This window comes from Pleurodeles waltl, unplaced genomic scaffold (assembly GCF_031143425.1).
Source record: "Pleurodeles waltl isolate 20211129_DDA unplaced genomic scaffold, aPleWal1.hap1.20221129 scaffold_84, whole genome shotgun sequence".
NCBI classification, from domain to species: Eukaryota; Metazoa; Chordata; class Amphibia; order Caudata; family Salamandridae; genus Pleurodeles; species Pleurodeles waltl.
Genome location: NW_027150398.1, coordinates 1181170 through 1202356, shown reverse-complemented (window position 1 = coordinate 1202356; position 21187 = coordinate 1181170).

The following is a 21187-nucleotide window of genomic DNA, read 5'->3' as shown; positions in this document are numbered from 1 at the left end:
CTGGTTCTCATTGTATTTAATGACTCGTCTCTGTTCCTCCGCTCCTGGTTCTCATTGTATTTAATGACTCGCCTCCGCTCCTGGTTCTCATTGTATTTAATCACTCGTCCATGCTCGTCCGCTCCTGGTTCTCATTGTATTTAATGACTCGACTCTGCTTGCCCGCTCCTGGTTCATTGTATTTAATGACTCGCCTCTGCTCCTCTGCTCCAGGTTCTCATTGTATTTAATGACTCACATCAGCTTCTCCGCTCCTGGTTCTCATTGTATTTAATGACTCGTCTCTACTTCTCCGCTCCTGGTTCTCATTGTACTTAATGACTCGTCTCTGCTCCTCCGCTCCTGGTTCTCATTGAATTTGATGACTCGCCTCTGCTCCTGGTTCTCATTGTATTTGATGACTCATCTCTGCTCCTCCGCTCCTGGTTCTCATTGTATTTGATGACTCATCTCTGCTCCTCCGCTCCTGGTTCTCATTGTATTTAATGACTCGTCTCTACTCCTCCGCGCCTAGTTCTCATTGTATTTGATGACTCATCTCTGCTCCTCCGCTCCTGGTTCTCATTGTATTTAATGACTCGTCTCTGCTCCTCCGCTCCTGGTTCTCATTGTATTTGATGACTCGCCTCTGCTCCTCCGCTCCTGGTTCTCATTGTATTTAATGACTTGTTTCTGCTCCTCCGCTCCTGGTTCTCATTGTATTTAATGAATCGTCTCTGCTCCTCTGCTCCTGGTTCTCATTGTATTTATTGACTCGCCTCTGCTCCTCCGCTCCTGGTTCTCATTGTATTTATTGACTCGCCTCTGCTCCTCCGCTCCTGTTTCTCATTGTATTTAAAGACTTGCCTCTGCTCCTGGTTCTCATTGTATTTAATGACTCGCCTCTGCTCCTACGCTCCTGGTTCTCATTGTATTTAATGACTCGTCTCTGCTCCTCCGCTCCTGGTTCTCATTGTATTTAATGACTCGCCTCTGCTCCTCCGCTCCTGGTTCTCATTGTATTTAATGACTTGTTTCTGCTCCTCCGCTCCTGGTTCTCATTGTATTTAATGACGCGTCTCTGCTCCTCCGCTCCTGGTTCTCATTGTATTTAGTGACTCGCCTCTGCTCCTCCGCTCCTGGTTCTCATTGTATTTAATGACTCGTCTCTGCTCCTGGTTCTCATGGTATTTAATGACTCGCCTCTGCTCCTCCGCTCCTGGTTCTCATTGTATTTAATGACGCGTCTCTGCTCCTCCGCTCCTCGTTCTCATTGTATTTAATGACTCACCTCTGCTTCTCCGCTCCTGGTTCTGATTGTATTTAATGACTCGTGTCTTCTCCTCCGCTCCTGGTTCTCATTGTATTTAATGACTCGTCTCTGCTCCTCCGCTCCTGGTTCTCATTGAATTTGATGACTCGCCTCTGCTCCTCTGCTCCTGGTTCTCATTGTATTTGATGACTCATCTCTGCTCCTCCGCTCCTGGTTCTCATTGTATTTAATGACTCGTCTCTGCTCCTCCGCGCCTAGTTCTCATTGTATTTGATGACTCATCTCTGCTCCTCCGCTCCTGGTTCTCATTGTATTTAATGACTCGCCTCTGCTCCTCCGCTCCTGGTTCTCATTGTATTTAATGACTCGCCTCTGCTCCTCCGCTCCTGGTTCTCATTGTATTTCATGACTCGCCTCTGCTCCTCTGCTCCTGGTCCTCATTGTATTTAATGACTCGCCTCTGCTCCTCCGCTCCTGGTTCTCATTGCATTTAATGACGCGTCTCTGCTCCTCCACTCCTGGTTCTCATTGTATTTAATGACTCGCCTCTGCTCCTCCGCTCCTGGTTCTCATTGTATTTATTGACTCATCTCTGCTCCTCCGCTCCTGGTTCTCATTGTATTTAATGACGTGTCTCTGCTCCTCTGCTCCTCGTTCTCATTGTATTTAATGACTCACCTCTGCTTCTCCGCTCCTGGTTCTGATTGTACTTAGTGACTCGTCTCTGCTCCTCCGCTCCTGGTTCTCATTTTATTTAATGACTCGCCTGTGCTCCTCCGCTCCTGGTTCTCATTGTATTTATTGACTCGTCTCTGCTCCTCCGCTCCTGGTTCTCATTGTATTTAATGACTCGTCTCTGCTCCTCCGCTCCTGGTTCTCATTGTATTTAATGACTCGCCTCTGCTCCTCCGCTCCTGGTTCTCATTGTATTTAATGACTCGCCTCTACTCTGACGCTCCTGGTTCTATGACTCGTCTCTGCTCCTCCGCTCCTGGTTCTCATTGTATTTAATGACTTGCCTCTGCTCCGACGCTCCTGGTTCTCATTGTATTTCATGACTCGCCTCTGCTCCGACGCTCCTGGTTCTATGACTCGTCTCTGCTCCTCCGCTCCTGGTTCTCATTGTATTTAATGACTCACCTCTGCTGCTCTGCTCCTGGTTCTCATTGTATTTAATGACTCGCCTCTGCTCCGACGCTCCTGGTTCTATGACTCGTCTCTACTCCTCCGCTCCTGCTTCTCAGTGTATTTAATGACTCGCCTCTGCTCCTCTAATCCTGGTTCTCATTGCATTTAAAGACTTGCCTCTGCTCCGCCGCTCCTGGTTCTCATTGTATTTAATGACTCGTCTCTGCTCCTCTGCTCCTGGTTCTCATTGTATTTAATGACTCGCCTCTGCTCCTCCGCTCCTGGTTCTCATTGTATTTAATGACTCGTATCTGCTCCTCCGCTTCTGGTTCTCATTGTATTTAATGACTTCTCTCTGCTCCTCCGCTCCTGGTTCTCATTGTATTTAATGACTCGCTTCTGCTCCTCCGCTCCTGGTTCTCATTGTATTTAATGACTCAACTCTGCTCTTCTGCTCCTGGTTCTCATTGTATTTAATGACTCGCCTCTGCTCCTTCGCTCCTGGTTCTCATTGTATTTAATGACTCGCCTCTGCTCCTCCGCTCCTTGTTCTCATTGTATTTAATGACTCGTCTCTGTTCCTCCGCTCCTGGTTCTCATTGTATTTAATGACTCGCCTCCGCTCCTGGTTCTCATTGTATTTAATCACTCGTCCATGCTCGTCCGCTCCTGGTTCTCATTGTATTTAATGACTCGACTCTGCTCGCCCGCTCCTGGTTCATTGTATTTAATGACTCGCCTCTGCTCCTCTGCTCCAGGTTCTCATTGTATTTAATGACTCACATCAGCTTCTCCGCTCCTGGTTCTCATTGTATTTAATGACTCGTCTCTACTTCTCCGCTCCTGGTTCTCATTGTACTTAATGACTCGTCTCTGCTCCTCCGCTCCTGGTTCTCATTGAATTTGATGACTCGCCTCTGCTCCTGGTTCTCATTGTATTTGATGACTCATCTCTGCTCCTCCGCTCCTGGTTCTCATTGTATTTGATGACTCATCTCTGCTCCTCCGCTCCTGGTTCTCATTGTATTTAATGACTCGTCTCTACTCCTCCGCGCCTAGTTCTCATTGTATTTGATGACTCATCTCTGCTCCTCTGCTCCTGGTTCTCATTGTATTTATTGACTCGCCTCTGCTCCTCCGCTCCTGCTTCTCATTGTATTTTATGACTCGCCTCTGCTCCTCCGCTCCTGTTTCTCATTGTATTTAATGATTCGTTTCTGCTCCTCCGCTCCTGGTTCTCATTGTATTTAATGACTCGTCTCTGCTCCTCTGCTCCTGGTTCTCATTGTATTTATTGACTCGCCTCTGCTCCTCCGTTCCTGCTTCTCATTGTATTTTATGACTCGCCTCTGCTCCTCCGCTCCTGGTTCTCATTGTATTTATTGACTCACCTCTGCTCCTCCGCTACTGCTTCTCATTGTATTTATTGACTCGTCTCTGCTCCTCCGCTCCTGGTTGTCATTGAATTTGATGACTCGCCTCTGCTCCTCTGCTCCTGGTTCTCATTGTATTTGATGACTCATCTCTGCTCCTCCGCTCCTGGTTCTCATTGTATTTAATGACTCGCCTCTGCTCCTCCGCTCCTGGTTCTCATTGTATTTAATGACTTGTTTCTGCTCCTCCGCTCCTGGTTCTCATTGTATTTAATGAATCGTCTCTGCTCCTCTGCTCCTGGTTCTCATGGTATTTAATGACTCGCCTCTGCTCCTCCGCTCCTGGTTCTCATTGTATTTAATGACGCGTCTCTGCTCCTCCGCTCCTCGTTCTCATTGTATTTAATGACTCACCTCTGCTTCTCCGCTCCTGGTTCTGATTGTATTTAATGACTCGTCTCTACTTCTCCGCTCCTGGTTCTCATTGTACTTAATGACTCGTCTCTGCTCCTCCGCTCCTGGTTCTCATTGAATTTGATGACTCGCCTCTGCTCCTCTGCTCCTGGTTCTCATTGTATTTGATGACTCATCTCTGCTCCTCCGCTCCTGGTTCTCATTGTATTTAATGACTCGTCTCTGCTCCTCCGCTCCTATTTCTCATTGTACTTAATGACTCGCCTCTGCTCCTCCGCTCCTGGTTCTCATTGTATTTAATGACTTGTTTCTGCTCCTCCGCTCCTGGTTCTCATTGCATTTAATGACTCGTCTCTGCTCCTCTGCTCCTGGTTCTCATTGTATTTATTGACTCGCCTCTGCTCCTCCGCTCCTGCTTCTCATTGTATTTTTTGACTCGCCTCTGCTCCTGGTTCTCATTGTATTTATTGACTCGCCTCTGCTCCTCCGCTAACACTTCTCATTGTATTTATTGACTCGTCTCTGCTCCTCCGCTCCTGGTTCTCATTGAATTTGATGACTCACCTCTGCTCCTCTGCTCCTGGTTCTCATTGTATTTGATGACTCATCTCTGCTCCTCCGCTCCTGGTTCTCATTGTATTTAATGACTCGTCTCTGCTCCTCCGCTCCTGGTTCTCATTGTATTTGATGACTCGCCTCTGCTCCTCCGCTCCTGGTTCTCATTGTATTTAATGACTTGTTTCTGCTCCTCCGCTCCTGGTTCTCATTGTATTTAATGAATCGTCTCTGCTCCTCTGCTCCTGGTTCTCATTGTATTTATTGACTCGCCTCTGCTCCTCCGCTCCTGGTTCTCATTGTATTTATTGACTCGCCTCTGCTCCTCCGCTCCTGTTTCTCATTGTATTTAATGACTCGCCTCTGCTCCTCCGCTCCTGGTTCTCATTGTATTTAATGACTTGTTTCTGCTCCTCCGCTCCTGGTTCTCATTGTATTTAATGACGCGTCTCTGCTCCTCCGCTCCTGGTTCTCATTGTATTTAGTGACTCGCCTCTGCTCCTCCGCTCCTGGTTCTCATTGTATTTAATGACTCGTCTCTGCTCCTGGTTCTCATGGTATTTAATGACTCGCCTCTGCTCCTCCGCTCCTGGTTCTCATTGTATTTAATGACGCGTCTCTGCTCCTCCGCTCCTCGTTCTCATTGTATTTAATGACTCACCTCTGCTTCTCCGCTCCTGGTTCTGATTGTATTTAATGACTCGTCTCTACTCCTCCGCTCCTGGTTCTCATTGTATTTAATGACTCGTCTCTGCTCCTCCGCTCCTGGTTCTCATTGAATTTGATGACTCGCCTCTGCTCCTCTGCTCCTGGTTCTCATTGTATTTGATGACTCATCTCTGCTCCTCCGCTCCTGGTTCTCATTGTATTTAATGACTCGTCTCTGCTCCTCCGCGCCTAGTTCTCATTGTATTTGATGACTCATCTCTGCTCCTCCGCTCCTGGTTCTCATTGTATTTAATGACTCGCCTCTGCTCCTCCGCTCCTGGTTCTCATTGTATTTAATGACTCGCCTCTGCTCCTCCGCTCCTGGTTCTCATTGTATTTCATGACTCGCCTCTGCTCCTCTGCTCCTGGTCCTCATTGTATTTAATGACTCGCCTCTGCTCCTCCGCTCCTGGTTCTCATTGCATTTAATGACGCGTCTCTCCTCCTCCACTCCTGGTTCTCATTGTATTTAATGACTCGCCTCTGCTCCTCCGCTCCTGGTTCTCATTGTATTTATTGACTCATCTCTGCTCCTCCGCTCCTGGTTCTCATTGTATTTAATGACGTGTCTCTGCTCCTCTGCTCCTCGTTCTCATTGTATTTAATGACTCACCTATGCTTCTCCGCTCCTGGTTCTGATTGTACTTAGTGACTCGTCTCTGCTCCTCCGCTCCTGGTTCTCATTTTATTTCATGACTCGCCTCTGCTCCGACGCTCCTGGTTCTATGACTCGTCTCTGCTCCTCCGCTCCTGGTTCTCATTGTATTTAATGACTCACCTCTGCTGCTCCGCTCCTGGTTCTCATTGTATTTAATGACTCGCCTCTGCTCCGACGCTCCTGGTTCTATGACTCGTCTCTACTCCTCCGCTCCTGCTTCTCAGTGTATTTAATGACTCGCCACTGCTCCTCTAATCCTGGTTCTCATTGCATTTAAAGACTTGCCTCTGCTCCGCCGCTCCTGGTTCTCATTGTATTTAATGACTCGTCTCTGCTCCTCTGCTCCTGGTTCTCATTGTATTTAATGACTCGCCTCTGCTCCTCCGCTCCTGGTTCTCATTGTATTTAATGACTCGTCTCTGCTCCTCCGCTCCTGGTTCTCATTGTATTTAATGACTTCTCTCTGCTCCTCCGCTCCTGGTTCTCATTGTATTTAATGACTCGCTTCTGCTCCTCCGCTCCTGGTTCTCATTGTATTTAATGACTCAACTCTGCTCTTCTGCTCCTGGTTCTCATTGTATTTAATGACTCGCCTCTGCTCCTTCGCTCCTGGTTCTCATTGTATTTAATGACTCGCCTCTGCTCCACCGCTCCTTGTTCTCATTGTATTTAATGACGCGTCTCTGCTCCTCCGCTCCTCCGCTCCTGGTTCTCATAGTATTTAATGACTCGCCTCTGCTCCTCTGCTCCTGGTTCTCATTGTATTTAATGACTCGTCTCTGCTCCTCCACTCCTGGTTCTCATTGTATTTAATGACTCGTCTCTGCTCCTCCGCTCCTGGTTCTCATGGTATTTAATGACTCGCTTCTGCTCCTCTGTTCCTGGTTCTCATTGTATTTAATGACTCGCCTGTGCTCCTCCACTCCTGGTTCTCATTGTATTTAATGACTTGCCTGTGCTCCTCCACTCCTGGTTGTCATTGTATTTAATGACTTGTCTCTGCTCCTCCGCTCCTGGTTCTCATTGTATTTAATGACTCGCCTCTGCTCCTCTGCTCCTGGTTCTCATTGTATTTAATGACTCGTCTCTGCTCCTCCACTCCTGGTTCTCATTGTATTTAATGACTCGTCTCTGATCCTCCGCTACTGGTTCTCATTGTATTTAATGACTCGCCTCTGCTCCTCTGCTCCTGGTTCTCATTGTATTTAATGACTCGCCTGTGCTCCTCCACTCCTGGTTCTCATTGTATTTAGTGACTTGTCTCTGATCCTCCGCTCCTGGTTCTCATTGTATTTAATGACTCGCCTCTGGTCCTCTGCTCCTGGTTCTCATTGTATTTAATGAATCGCCTCTGCTCCTCCGCTCCTGATTCTCATTCTATTAAATGACTTGTCTCTGCTCCTCCGCTCCTGGTTCTCATTGAATTTGATGACTCGTCTCTGCTCCTCCGCTCCTGGTTCTCATTGTATTTGATGACTCATCTCTGCTCCTCCGCTCCTGATTCTCATTGTATTTAATGACTTGTCTCTGCTCGTCCGCTCCTGGTTCTCATTGTATTTAATGACTCGCCTCTGCGCCTCCGCTCCTGGTTCTCATTGTATTTAATGACTCCTTTCTGCTCCTCCGCTCCTGGTTCTCATTGTATTTAATGACTCGTCTCTGCTCCTCCGCTCCTGGTTCTCATTGTATTTAATGACTCGCCTCCGCTCCTGGTTCTCATTGTATTTAATCACTCGTCCATGCTCGTCCGCTCCTGGTTCTCATTGTATTTAATGACTCGACTCTGCTCGCCCGCTCCTGGTTCATTGTATTTAATGACTCGCCTCTGCTCCTCTGCTCCAGGTTCTCATTGTATTTAATGACTCACATCAGCTTCTCCGCTCCTGGTTCTCATTGTATTTAATGACTCGTCTCTACTTCTCCGCTCCTGGTTCTTATTGTACTTAATGACTCGTCTCTGCTCCTCCGCTCCTGGTTCTCATTGAATTTGATGACTCGCCTCTGCTCCTCTGTTCCTGGTTCTCATTGTATTTGATGACTCATCTCTGCTCCTCCGCTCCTGGTTCTCATTGTATTTAATGACTCGTCTCTGCTCCTCCGCGCCTGGTTCTCATTGTATTTGATGACTCATCTCTGCTCCTCCGCTCCTGTTTCTCATTGTACTTAATGACTCGCCTCTGCTCCTCCGCTCCTGGTTCTCATTGTATTTAATGACTTGTTTCTGCTCCTCCGCTCCTGGTTCTCATTGTATTTAATGACTCGTCTCTGCTCCTCTGCTCCTGGTTCTCATTGTATTTATTGACTCGCCTCTGCTCCTCCGCTCCTGCTTCTCATTGTATTTTTTGACTCGCCTCTGCTCCTGGTTCTCATTGTATTTATTGACTCGCCTCTGCTCCTCCGCTAACACTTCTCATTGTATTTATTGACTCGTCTCTGCTCCTCCGCTCCTGGTTCTCATTGAATTTGATGACTCACCTCTGCTCCTCTGCTCCTGGTTCTCATTGTATTTGATGACTCATCTCTGCTCCTCCGCTCCTGGTTCTCATTGTATTTAATGACTCGTCTCTGCTCCTCCGCTCCTGGTTCTCATTGTATTTGATGACTCGCCTCTGCTCCTCCGCTCCTGGTTCTCATTGTATTTAATGACTTGTTTCTGCTCCTCCGCTCCTGGTTCTCATTGTATTTAATGAATCGTCTCTGCTCCTCTGCTCCTGGTTCTCATTGTATTTATTGACTCGCCTCTGCTCCTCCGCTCCTGGTTCTCATTGTATTTATTGACTCGCCTCTGCTCCTCCGCTCCTGTTTCTCATTGTATTTAAAGACTCGCCTCTGCTCCTCTGCTCCTGGTTCTCATTGTATTTAATGACTCGCCTCTGCTCCTACGCTCCTGGTTCTCATTGTATTTAATGACTCGTCTCTGCTCCTCCGCTCCTGGTTCTCATTGTATTTAATGACTCGCCTCTGCTCCTCCGCTCCTGGTTCTCATTGTATTTAATGACTTGTTTCTGCTCCTCCGCTCCTGGTTCTCATTGTATTTAATGACGCGTCTCTGCTCCTCCGCTCCTGGTTCTCATTGTATTTAGTGACTCGCCTCTGCTCCTCCGCTCCTGGTTCTCATTGTATTTAATGACTCGTCTCTGCTCCTGGTTCTCATGGTATTTAATGACTCGCCTCTGCTCCTCCGCTCCTGGTTCTCATTGTATTTATTGACTCGCCTCTGCTCCTCCGCTCCTGCTTCTCATTGTATTTTATGACTCGCCTCTGCTCCTCCGCTCCTGGTTCTCATTGTATTTATTGACTCACCTCTGCTCCTCCGCTACTGCTTCTCATTGTATTTATTGACTCGTCTCTGCTCCTCCGCTCCTGGTTCTCATTGTATTTAATGACTCGCCTCTGCTCCTCCGCTCCTGGTTCTCATTGTATTTAATGACTCGTTTCTGCTCCTCCGCTCCTGGTTCTCATTGTATTTATTGACTCACCTCTGCTCCTCCGCTACTGCTTCTCATTGTATTTGATGACTCATCTCTGCTCCTCCGCTCCTGGTTCTCATTGTATTTAATGACTCGCCTCTGCTCCTCCGCTCCTGGTTCTCATTGTATTTAATGACTCGTTTCTGCTCCTCCGCTCCTGGTTCTCATTGTATTTAATGACTCGTCTCTGCTCCTCTGCTCCTGGTTCTCATTGTATTTATTGACTCGCCTCTGCTCCTCCGCTCCTGCTTCTCATTGTATTTTATGACTCGCCTCTGCTCCTCCGCTCCTGGTTCTCATTGTATTTATTGACTCACCTCTGCTCCTCCGCTACTGCTTCTCATTGTATTTATTGACTCGTCTCTGCTCCTCCGCTCCTGGTTCTCATTGAATTTGATGACTCGCCTCTGCTCCTCTGCTCCTGGTTCTCATTGTATTTGATGACTCATCTCTGCTCCTCCGCTCCTGGTTCTCATTGTATTTAATGACTCGCCTCTGCTCCTCCGCTCCTGGTTCTCATTGCATTTAATGACTTGTTTCTGCTCCTCCGCTCCTGGTTCTCATTGTATTTAATGAATCGTCTCTGCTCCTCTGCTCCTGGTTCTCATGGTATTTAATGACTCGCCTCTGCTCCTCCGCTCCTGGTTCTCATTGTATTTAATGACGCGTCTCTGCTCCTCCGCTCCTCGTTCTGATTGTATTTAATGACTCACCTCTGCTTCTCCGCTCCTGGTTCTGATTGTATTTAATGACTCGTCTCTACTTCTCCGCTCCTGGTTCTCATTGTACTTAATGACTCGTCTCTGCTCCTCCGCTCCTGGTTCTCATTGAATTTGATGACTCGCCTCTGCTCCTCTGCTCCTGGTTCTCATTGTATTTGATGACTCATCTCTGCTCCTCCGCTCCTGGTTCTCATTGTATTTAATGACTCGTCTCTGCTCCTCCGCGCCTGGTTCTCATTGTGTTTGATGACTCATCTCTGCTCCTCCGCTCCTGTTTCTCATTGTACTTAATGACTCGCCTCTGCTCCTCCGCTCCTGGTTCTCATTGTATTTAATGACTTGTTTCTGCTCCTCCGCTCCTGGTTCTCATTGCATTTAATGACTCGTCTCTGCTCCTCTGCTCCTGGTTCTCATTGTATTTATTGACTCGCCTCTGCTCCTCCGCTCCTGCTTCTCATTGTATTTTTTGACTCGCCTCTGCTCCTGGTTCTCATTGTATTTATTGACTCGCCTCTGCTCCTCCGCTAACACTTCTCATTGTATTTATTGACTCGTCTCTGCTCCTCCGCTCCTGGTTCTCATTGAATTTGATGACTCACCTCTGCTCCTCTGCTCCTGGTTCTCATTGTATTTGATGACTCATCTCTGCTCCTCCGCTCCTGGTTCTCATTGTATTTAATGACTCGTCTCTGCTCCTCCGCTCCTGGTTCTCATTGTATTTGATGACTCGCCTCTGCTCCTCCGCTCCTGGTTCTCATTGTATTTAATGACTTGTTTCTGCTCCTCCGCTCCTGGTTCTCATTGTATTTAATGAATCGTCTCTGCTCCTCTGCTCCTGGTTCTCATTGTATTTATTGACTCGCCTCTGCTCCTCCGCTCCTGGTTCTCATTGTATTTATTGACTCGCCTCTGCTCCTCCGCTCCTGTTTCTCATTGTATTTAAAGACTCGCCTCTGCTCCTCTGCTCCTGGTTCTCATTGTATTTAATGACTCGCCTCTGCTCTTACGCTCCTGGTTCTCATTGTATTTAATGACTCGTCTCTGCTCCTCCGCTCCTGGTTCTCATTGTATTTAATGACTCGCCTCTGCTCCTCCGCTCCTGGTTCTCATTGTATTTAATGACTTGTTTCTGCTCCTCCGCTGCTGGTTCTCATTGTATTTAATGACGCGTCTCTGCTCCTCCGCTCCTGGTTCTCATTGTATTTAGTGACTCGCCTCTGCTCCTCCGCTCCTGGTTCTCATTGTATTTAATGACTCGTCTCTGCTCCTGGTTCTCATGGTATTTAATGACTCGCCTCTGCTCCTCCGCTCCTGGTTCTCATTGTATTTAATGACGCGTCTCTGCTCCTCCGCTCCTCGTTCTCATTGTATTTAATGACTCACCTCTGCTTCTCCGCTCCTGGTTCTGATTGTATTTAATGACTCGTCTCTACTCCTCCGCTCCTGGTTCTCATTGTATTTAATGACTCGTCTCTGCTCCTCCGCTCCTGGTTCTCATTGAATTTGATGACTCGCCTCTGCTCCTCTGCTCCTGGTTCTCATTGTATTTGATGACTCATCTCTGCTCCTCCGCTCCTGGTTCTCATTGTATTTAATGACTCGTCTCTGCTCCTCCGCGCCTAGTTCTCATTGTATTTGATGACTCATCTCTGCTCCTCCGCTCCTGGTTCTCATTGTATTTAATGACTCGCCTCTGCTCCTCCGCTCCTGGTTCTCATTGTATTTAATGACTCGCCTCTGCTCCTCCGCTCCTGGTTCTCATTGTATTTCATGACTCGCCTCTGCTCCTCTGCTCCTGGTCCTCATTGTATTTAATGACTCGCCTCTGCTCCTCCGCTCCTGGTTCTCATTGCATTTAATGACGCGTCTCTGCTCCTCCACTCCTGGTTCTCATTGTATTTAATGACTCGCCTCTGCTCCTCCGCTCCTGGTTCTCATTGTATTTATTGACTCATCTCTGCTCCTCCGCTCCTGGTTCTCATTGTATTTAATGACTCGTCTCTACTTCTCCGCTCCTGGTTCTCATTGTACTTAATGACTCGTCTCTGCTCCTCCGCTCCTGGTTCTCATTGAATTTGATGACTCGCCTCTGCTCCTGGTTCTCATTGTATTTGATGACTCATCTCTGCTCCTCCGCTCCTGGTTCTCATTGTATTTGATGACTCATCTCTGCTCCTCCGCTCCTGGTTCTCATTGTATTTAATGACTCGTCTCTACTCCTCCGCGCCTAGTTCTCATTGTATTTGATGACTCATCTCTGCTCCTCCGCTCCTGGTTCTCATTGTATTTAATGACTCGTCTCTGCTCCTCCGCTCCTGGTTCTCATTGTATTTGATGACTCGCCTCTGCTCCTCCGCTCCTGGTTCTCATTGTATTTAATGACTTGTTTCTGCTCCTCCGCTCCTGGTTCTCATTGTATTTAATGAATCGTCTCTGCTCCTCTGCTCCTGGTTCTCATTGTATTTATTGACTCGCCTCTGCTCCTCCGCTCCTGGTTCTCATTGTATTTATTGACTCGCCTCTGCTCCTCCGCTCCTGTTTCTCATTGTATTTAAAGACTCGCCTCTGCTCCTGGTTCTCATTGTATTTAATGACTCGCCTCTGCTCCTACGCTCCTGGTTCTCATTGTATTTAATGACTCGTCTCTGCTCCTCCGCTCCTGGTTCTCATTGTATTTAATGACTCGCCTCTGCTCCTCCGCTCCTGGTTCTCATTGTATTTAATGACTTGTTTCTGCTCCTCCGCTCCTGGTTCTCATTGTATTTAATGACGCGTCTCTGCTCCTCCGCTCCTGGTTCTCATTGTATTTAGTGACTCGCCTCTGCTCCTCCGCTCCTGGTTCTCATTGTATTTAATGACTCGTCTCTGCTCCTGGTTCTCATGGTATTTAATGACTCGCCTCTGCTCCTCCGCTCCTGGTTCTCATTGTATTTAATGACGCGTCTCTGCTCCTCCGCTCCTCGTTCTCATTGTATTTAATGACTCACCTCTGCTTCTCCGCTCCTGGTTCTGATTGTATTTAATGACTCGTGTCTTCTCCTCCGCTCCTGGTTCTCATTGTATTTAATGACTCGTCTCTGCTCCTCCGCTCCTGGTTCTCATTGAATTTGATGACTCGCCTCTGCTCCTCTGCTCCTGGTTCTCATTGTATTTGATGACTCATCTCTGCTCCTCCGCTCCTGGTTCTCATTGTATTTAATGACTCGTCTCTGCTCCTCCGCGCCTAGTTCTCATTGTATTTGATGACTCATCTCTGCTCCTCCGCTCCTGGTTCTCATTGTATTTAATGACTCGCCTCTGCTCCTCCGCTCCTGGTTCTCATTGTATTTAATGACTCGCCTCTGCTCCTCCGCTCCTGGTTCTCATTGTATTTCATGACTCGCCTCTGCTCCTCTGCTCCTGGTCCTCATTGTATTTAATGACTCGCCTCTGCTCCTCCGCTCCTGGTTCTCATTGCATTTAATGACGCGTCTCTGCTCCTCCACTCCTGGTTCTCATTGTATTTAATGACTCGCCTCTGCTCCTCCGCTCCTGGTTCTCATTGTATTTATTGACTCATCTCTGCTCCTCCGCTCCTGGTTCTCATTGTATTTAATGACGTGTCTCTGCTCCTCTGCTCCTCGTTCTCATTGTATTTAATGACTCACCTCTGCTTCTCCGCTCCTGGTTCTGATTGTACTTAGTGACTCGTCTCTGCTCCTCCGCTCCTGGTTCTCATTTTATTTAATGACTCGCCTGTGCTCCTCCGCTCCTGGTTCTCATTGTATTTATTGACTCGTCTCTGCTCCTCCGCTCCTGGTTCTCATTGTATTTAATGACTCGTCTCTGCTCCTCCGCTCCTGGTTCTCATTGTATTTAATGACTCGCCTCTGCTCCTCCGCTCCTGGTTCTCATTGTATTTAATGACTCGCCTCTACTCTGACGCTCCTGGTTCTATGACTCGTCTCTGCTCCTCCGCTCCTGGTTCTCATTGTATTTAATGACTTGCCTCTGCTCCGACGCTCCTGGTTCTCATTGTATTTCATGACTCGCCTCTGCTCCGACGCTCCTGGTTCTATGACTCGTCTCTGCTCCTCCGCTCCTGGTTCTCATTGTATTTAATGACTCACCTCTGCTGCTCTGCTCCTGGTTCTCATTGTATTTAATGACTCGCCTCTGCTCCGACGCTCCTGGTTCTATGACTCGTCTCTACTCCTCCGCTCCTGCTTCTCAGTGTATTTAATGACTCGCCTCTGCTCCTCTAATCCTGGTTCTCATTGCATTTAAAGACTTGCCTCTGCTCCGCCGCTCCTGGTTCTCATTGTATTTAATGACTCGTCTCTGCTCCTCTGCTCCTGGTTCTCATTGTATTTAATGACTCGCCTCTGCTCCTCCGCTCCTGGTTCTCATTGTATTTAATGACTCGTATCTGCTCCTCCGCTTCTGGTTCTCATTGTATTTAATGACTTCTCTCTGCTCCTCCGCTCCTGGTTCTCATTGTATTTAATGACTCGCTTCTGCTCCTCCGCTCCTGGTTCTCATTGTATTTAATGACTCAACTCTGCTCTTCTGCTCCTGGTTCTCATTGTATTTAATGACTCGCCTCTGCTCCTTCGCTCCTGGTTCTCATTGTATTTAATGACTCGCCTCTGCTCCTCCGCTCCTTGTTCTCATTGTATTTAATGACTCGTCTCTGTTCCTCCGCTCCTGGTTCTCATTGTATTTAATGACTCGCCTCCGCTCCTGGTTCTCATTGTATTTAATCACTCGTCCATGCTCGTCCGCTCCTGGTTCTCATTGTATTTAATGACTCGACTCTGCTCGCCCGCTCCTGGTTCATTGTATTTAATGACTCGCCTCTGCTCCTCTGCTCCAGGTTCTCATTGTATTTAATGACTCACATCAGCTTCTCCGCTCCTGGTTCTCATTGTATTTAATGACTCGTCTCTACTTCTCCGCTCCTGGTTCTCATTGTACTTAATGACTCGTCTCTGCTCCTCCGCTCCTGGTTCTCATTGAATTTGATGACTCGCCTCTGCTCCTGGTTCTCATTGTATTTGATGACTCATCTCTGCTCCTCCGCTCCTGGTTCTCATTGTATTTGATGACTCATCTCTGCTCCTCCGCTCCTGGTTCTCATTGTATTTAATGACTCGTCTCTACTCCTCCGCGCCTAGTTCTCATTGTATTTGATGACTCATCTCTGCTCCTCTGCTCCTGGTTCTCATTGTATTTATTGACTCGCCTCTGCTCCTCCGCTCCTGCTTCTCATTGTATTTTATGACTCGCCTCTGCTCCTCCGCTCCTGTTTCTCATTGTATTTAATGATTCGTTTCTGCTCCTCCGCTCCTGGTTCTCATTGTATTTAATGACTCGTCTCTGCTCCTCTGCTCCTGGTTCTCATTGTATTTATTGACTCGCCTCTGCTCCTCCGCTCCTGCTTCTCATTGTATTTTATGACTCGCCTCTGCTCCTCCGCTCCTGGTTCTCATTGTATTTATTGACTCACCTCTGCTCCTCCGCTACTGCTTCTCATTGTATTTATTGACTCGTCTCTGCTCCTCCGCTCCTGGTTGTCATTGAATTTGATGACTCGCCTCTGCTCCTCTGCTCCTGGTTCTCATTGTATTTGATGACTCATCTCTGCTCCTCCGCTCCTGGTTCTCATTGTATTTAATGACTCGCCTCTGCTCCTCCGCTCCTGGTTCTCATTGTATTTAATGACTTGTTTCTGCTCCTCCGCTCCTGGTTCTCATTGTATTTAATGAATCGTCTCTGCTCCTCTGCTCCTGGTTCTCATGGTATTTAATGACTCGCCTCTGCTCCTCCGCTCCTGGTTCTCATTGTATTTAATGACGCGTCTCTGCTCCTCCGCTCCTCGTTCTCATTGTATTTAATGACTCACCTCTGCTTCTCCGCTCCTGGTTCTGATTGTATTTAATGACTCGTCTCTACTTCTCCGCTCCTGGTTCTCATTGTACTTAATGACTCGTCTCTGCTCCTCCGCTCCTGGTTCTCATTGAATTTGATGACTCGCCTCTGCTCCTCTGCTCCTGGTTCTCATTGTATTTGATGACTCATCTCTGCTCCTCCGCTCCTGGTTCTCATTGTATTTAATGACTCGTCTCTGCTCCTCCGCTCCTATTTCTCATTGTACTTAATGACTCGCCTCTGCTCCTCCGCTCCTGGTTCTCATTGTATTTAATGACTTGTTTCTGCTCCTCCGCTCCTGGTTCTCATTGCATTTAATGACTCGTCTCTGCTCCTCTGCTCCTGGTTCTCATTGTATTTATTGACTCGCCTCTGCTCCTCCGCTCCTGCTTCTCATTGTATTTATTGACTCGTCTCTGCTCCTCCGCTCCTGGTTCTCATTGAATTTGATGACTCACCTCTGCTCCTCTGCTCCTGGTTCTCATTGTATTTGATGACTCATCTCTGCTCCTCCGCTCCTGGTTCTCATTGTATTTAATGACTCGTCTCTGCTCCTCCGCTCCTGGTTCTCATTGTATTTGATGACTCGCCTCTGCTCCTCCGCTCCTGGTTCTCATTGTATTTAATGACTTGTTTCTGCTCCTCCGCTCCTGGTTCTCATTGTATTTAATGAATCGTCTCTGCTCCTCTGCTCCTGGTTCTCATTGTATTTATTGACTCGCCTCTGCTCCTCCGCTCCTGGTTCTCATTGTATTTATTGACTCGCCTCTGCTCCTCCGCTCCTGTTTCTCATTGTATTTAAAGACTCGCCTCTGCTCCTCTGCTCCTGGTTCTCATTGTATTTAATGACTCGCCTCTGCTCCTACGCTCCTGGTTCTCATTGTATTTAATGACTCGTCTCTGCTCCTCCGCTCCTGGTTCTCATTGTATTTAATGACTCGCCTCTGCTCCTCCGCTCCTGGTTCTCATTGTATTTAATGACTTGTTTCTGCTCCTCCGCTCCTGGTTCTCATTGTATTTAATGACGCGTCTCTGCTCCTCCGCTCCTGGTTCTCATTGTATTTAGTGACTCGCCTCTGCTCCTCCGCTCCTGGTTCTCATTGTATTTAATGACTCGTCTCTGCTCCTGGTTCTCATGGTATTTAATGACTCGCCTCTGCTCCTCCGCTCCTGGTTCTCATTGTATTTAATGACGCGTCTCTGCTCCTCCGCTCCTCGTTCTCATTGTATTTAATGACTCACCTCTGCTTCTCCGCTCCTGGTTCTGATTGTATTTAATGACTCGTCTCTACTCCTCCGCTCCTGGTTCTCATTGTATTTAATGACTCGTCTCTGCTCCTCCGCTCCTGGTTCTCATTGAATTTGATGACTCGCCTCTGCTCCTCTGCTCCTGGTTCTCATTGTATTTGATGACTCATCTCTGCTCCTCCGCTCCTGGTTCTCATTGTATTTAATGACTCGTCTCTGCTCCTCCGCGCCTAGTTCTCATTGTATTTGATGACTCATCTCTGCTCCTCCGCTCCTGGTTCTCATTGTATTTAATGACTCGCCTCTGCTCCTCCGCTCCTGGTTCTCATTGTATTTAATGACTCGCCTCTGCTCCTCCGCTCCTGGTTCTCATTGTATTTCATGACTCGCCTCTGCTCCTCTGCTCCTGGTCCTCATTGTATTTAATGACTCGCCTCTGCTCCTCCGCTCCTGGTTCTCATTGCATTTAATGACGCGTCTCTCCTCCTCCACTCCTGGTTCTCATTGTATTTAATGACTCGCCTCTGCTCCTCCGCTCCTGGTTCTCATTGTATTTATTGACTCATCTCTGCTCCTCCGCTCCTGGTTCTCATTGTATTTAATGACGTGTCTCTGCTCCTCTGCTCCTCGTTCTCATTGTATTTAATGACTCACCTCTGCTTCTCCGCTCCTGGTTCTGATTGTACTTAGTGACTCGTCTCTGCTCCTCCGCTCCTGGTTCTCATTTTATTTCATGACTCGCCTCTGCTCCGACGCTCCTGGTTCTATGACTCGTCTCTGCTCCTCCGCTCCTGGTTCTCATTGTATTTAATGACTCACCTCTGCTGCTCCGCTCCTGGTTCTCATTGTATTTAATGACTCGCCTCTGCTCCGACGCTCCTGGTTCTATGACTCGTCTCTACTCCTCCGCTCCTGCTTCTCAGTGTATTTAATGACTCGCCACTGCTCCTCTAATCCTGGTTCTCATTGCATTTAAAGACTTGCCTCTGCTCCGCCGCTCCTGGTTCTCATTGTATTTAATGACTCGTCTCTGCTCCTCTGCTCCTGGTTCTCATTGTATTTAATGACTCGCCTCTGCTCCTCCGCTCCTGGTTCTCATTGTATTTAATGACTCGTCTCTGCTCCTCCGCTCCTGGTTCTCATTGTATTTAATGACTTCTCTCTGCTCCTCCGCTCCTGGTTCTCATTGTATTTAATGACTCGCTTCTGCTCCTCCGCTCCTGGTTCTCATTGTATTTAATGACTCAACTCTGCTCTTCTGCTCCTGGTTCTCATTGTATTTAATGACTCGCCTCTGCTCCTTCGCTCCTGGTTCTCATTGTATTTAATGACTCGCCTCTGCTCCACCGCTCCTTGTTCTCATTGTATTTAATGACGCGTCTCTGCTCCTCCGCTCCTCCGCTCCTGGTTCTCATAGTATTTAATGACTCGCCTCTGCTCCTCTGCTCCTGGTTCTCATTGTATTTAATGACTCGTCTCTGCTCCTCCACTCCTGGTTCTCATTGTATTTAATGACTCGTCTCTGCTCCTCCGCTCCTGGTTCTCATGGTATTTAATGACTCGCTTCTGCTCCTCTGTTCCTGGTTCTCATTGTATTTAATGACTCGCCTGTGCTCCTCCACTCCTGGTTCTCATTGTATTTAATGACTTGCCTGTGCTCCTCCACTCCTGGTTGTCATTGTATTTAATGACTTGTCTCTGCTCCTCCGCTCCTGGTTCTCATTGTATTTAATGACTCGCCTCTGCTCCTCTGCTCCTGGTTCTCATTGTATTTAATGACTCGTCTCTGCTCCTCCACTCCTGGTTCTCATTGTATTTAATGACTCGTCTCTGATCCTCCGCTACTGGTTCTCATTGTATTTAATGACTCGCCTCTGCTCCTCTGCTCCTGGTTCTCATTGTATTTAATGACTCGCCTGTGCTCCTCCACTCCTGGTTCTCATTGTATTTAGTGACTTGTCTCTGATCCTCCGCTCCTGGTTCTCATTGTATTTAATGACTCGCCTCTGGTCCTCTGCTCCTGGTTCTCATTGTATTTAATGAATCGCCTCTGCTCCTCCGCTCCTGATTCTCATTCTATTAAATGACTTGTCTCTGCTCCTCCGCTCCTGGTTCTCATTGAATTTGATGACTCGTCTCTGCTCCTCCGCTCCTGGTTCTCATTGTATTTGATGACTCATCTCTGCTCCTCCGCTCCTGATTCTCATTGTATTTAATGACTTGTCTCTGCTCGTCCGCTCCTGGTTCTCATTGTATTTAATGACTCGCTCTGCGCCTCCGCTCCTGGTTCTCATTGTATTTAATGACTCCTTTCTGCTCCTCCGCTCCTGGTTCTCATTGTATTTAATGACTCGTCTCTGCTCCTCCGCTCCTGGTTCTCATTGTATTTAATGACTCGCCTCCGCTCCTGGTTCTCATTGTATTTAATCACTCGTCCATGCTCGTCCGCTCCTGGTTCTCATTGTATTTAATGACTCGACTCTGCTCGCCCGCTCCTGGTTCATTGTATTTAATGACTCGCCTCTGCTCCTCTGCTCCAGGTTCTCATTGTATTTAATGACTCACATCAGCTTCTCCGCTCCTGGTTCTCATTGTATTTAATGACTCGTCTCTACTTCTCCGCTCCTGGTTCTTATTGTACTTAATGACTCGTCTCTGCTCCTCCGCTCCTGGTTCTCATTGAATTTGATGACTCGCCTCTGCTCCTCTGTTCCTGGTTCTCATTGTATTTGATGACTCATCTCTGCTCCTCCGCTCCTGGTTCTCATTGTATTTAATGACTCGTCTCTGCTCCTCCGCGCCTGGTTCTCATTGTATTTGATGACTCATCTCTGCTCCTCCGCTCCTGTTTCTCATTGTACTTAATGACTCGCCTCTGCTCCTCCGCTCCTGGTTCTCATTGTATTTAATGACTTGTTTCTGCTCCTCCGCTCCTGGTTCTCATTGTATTTAATGACTCGTCTCTGCTCCTCTGCTCCTGGTTCTCATTGTATTTATTGACTCGCCTCTGCTCCTCCGCTCCTGCTTCTCATTGTATTTTTTGACTCGCCTCTGCTCCTGGTTCTCATTGTATTTATTGACTCGCCTCTGCTCCTCCGCTAACACTTCTCATTGTATTTATTGACTCGTCTCTGCTCCTCCGCTCCTGGTTCTCATTGAATTTGATGACTCACCTCTGCTCCTCTGCTCCTGGTTCTCATTGTATTTGATGACTCATCTCTGCTCCTCCGCTCCTGGTTCTCATTGTATTTAATGACTCGTCTCTGCTCCTCCGCTCCTGGTTCTCATTGTATTTGATGACTCGCCTCTGCTCCTCCGCTCCTGGTTCTCATTGTATTTAATGACTTGTTTCTGCTCCTCCGCTCCTGGTTCTCATTGTATTTAATGAATCGTCTCTGCTCCTCTGCTCCTGGTTCTCATTGTATTTATTGACTCGCCTCTGCTCCTCCGCTCCTGGTTCTCATTGTATTTATTGACTCGCCTCTGCTCCTCCGCTCCTGTTTCTCATTGTATTTAAAGACTCGCCTCTGCTCCTCTGCTCCTGGTTCTCATTGTATTTAATGACTCGCCTCTGCTCCTACGCTCCTGGTTCTCATTGTATTTAATGACTCGTCTCTGCTCCTCCGCTCCTGGTTCTCATTGTATTTAATGACTCGCCTCTGCTCCTCCGCTCCTGGTTCTCATTGTATTTAATGACTTGTTTCTGCTCCTCCGCTCCTGGTTCTCATTGTATTTAATGACGCGTCTCT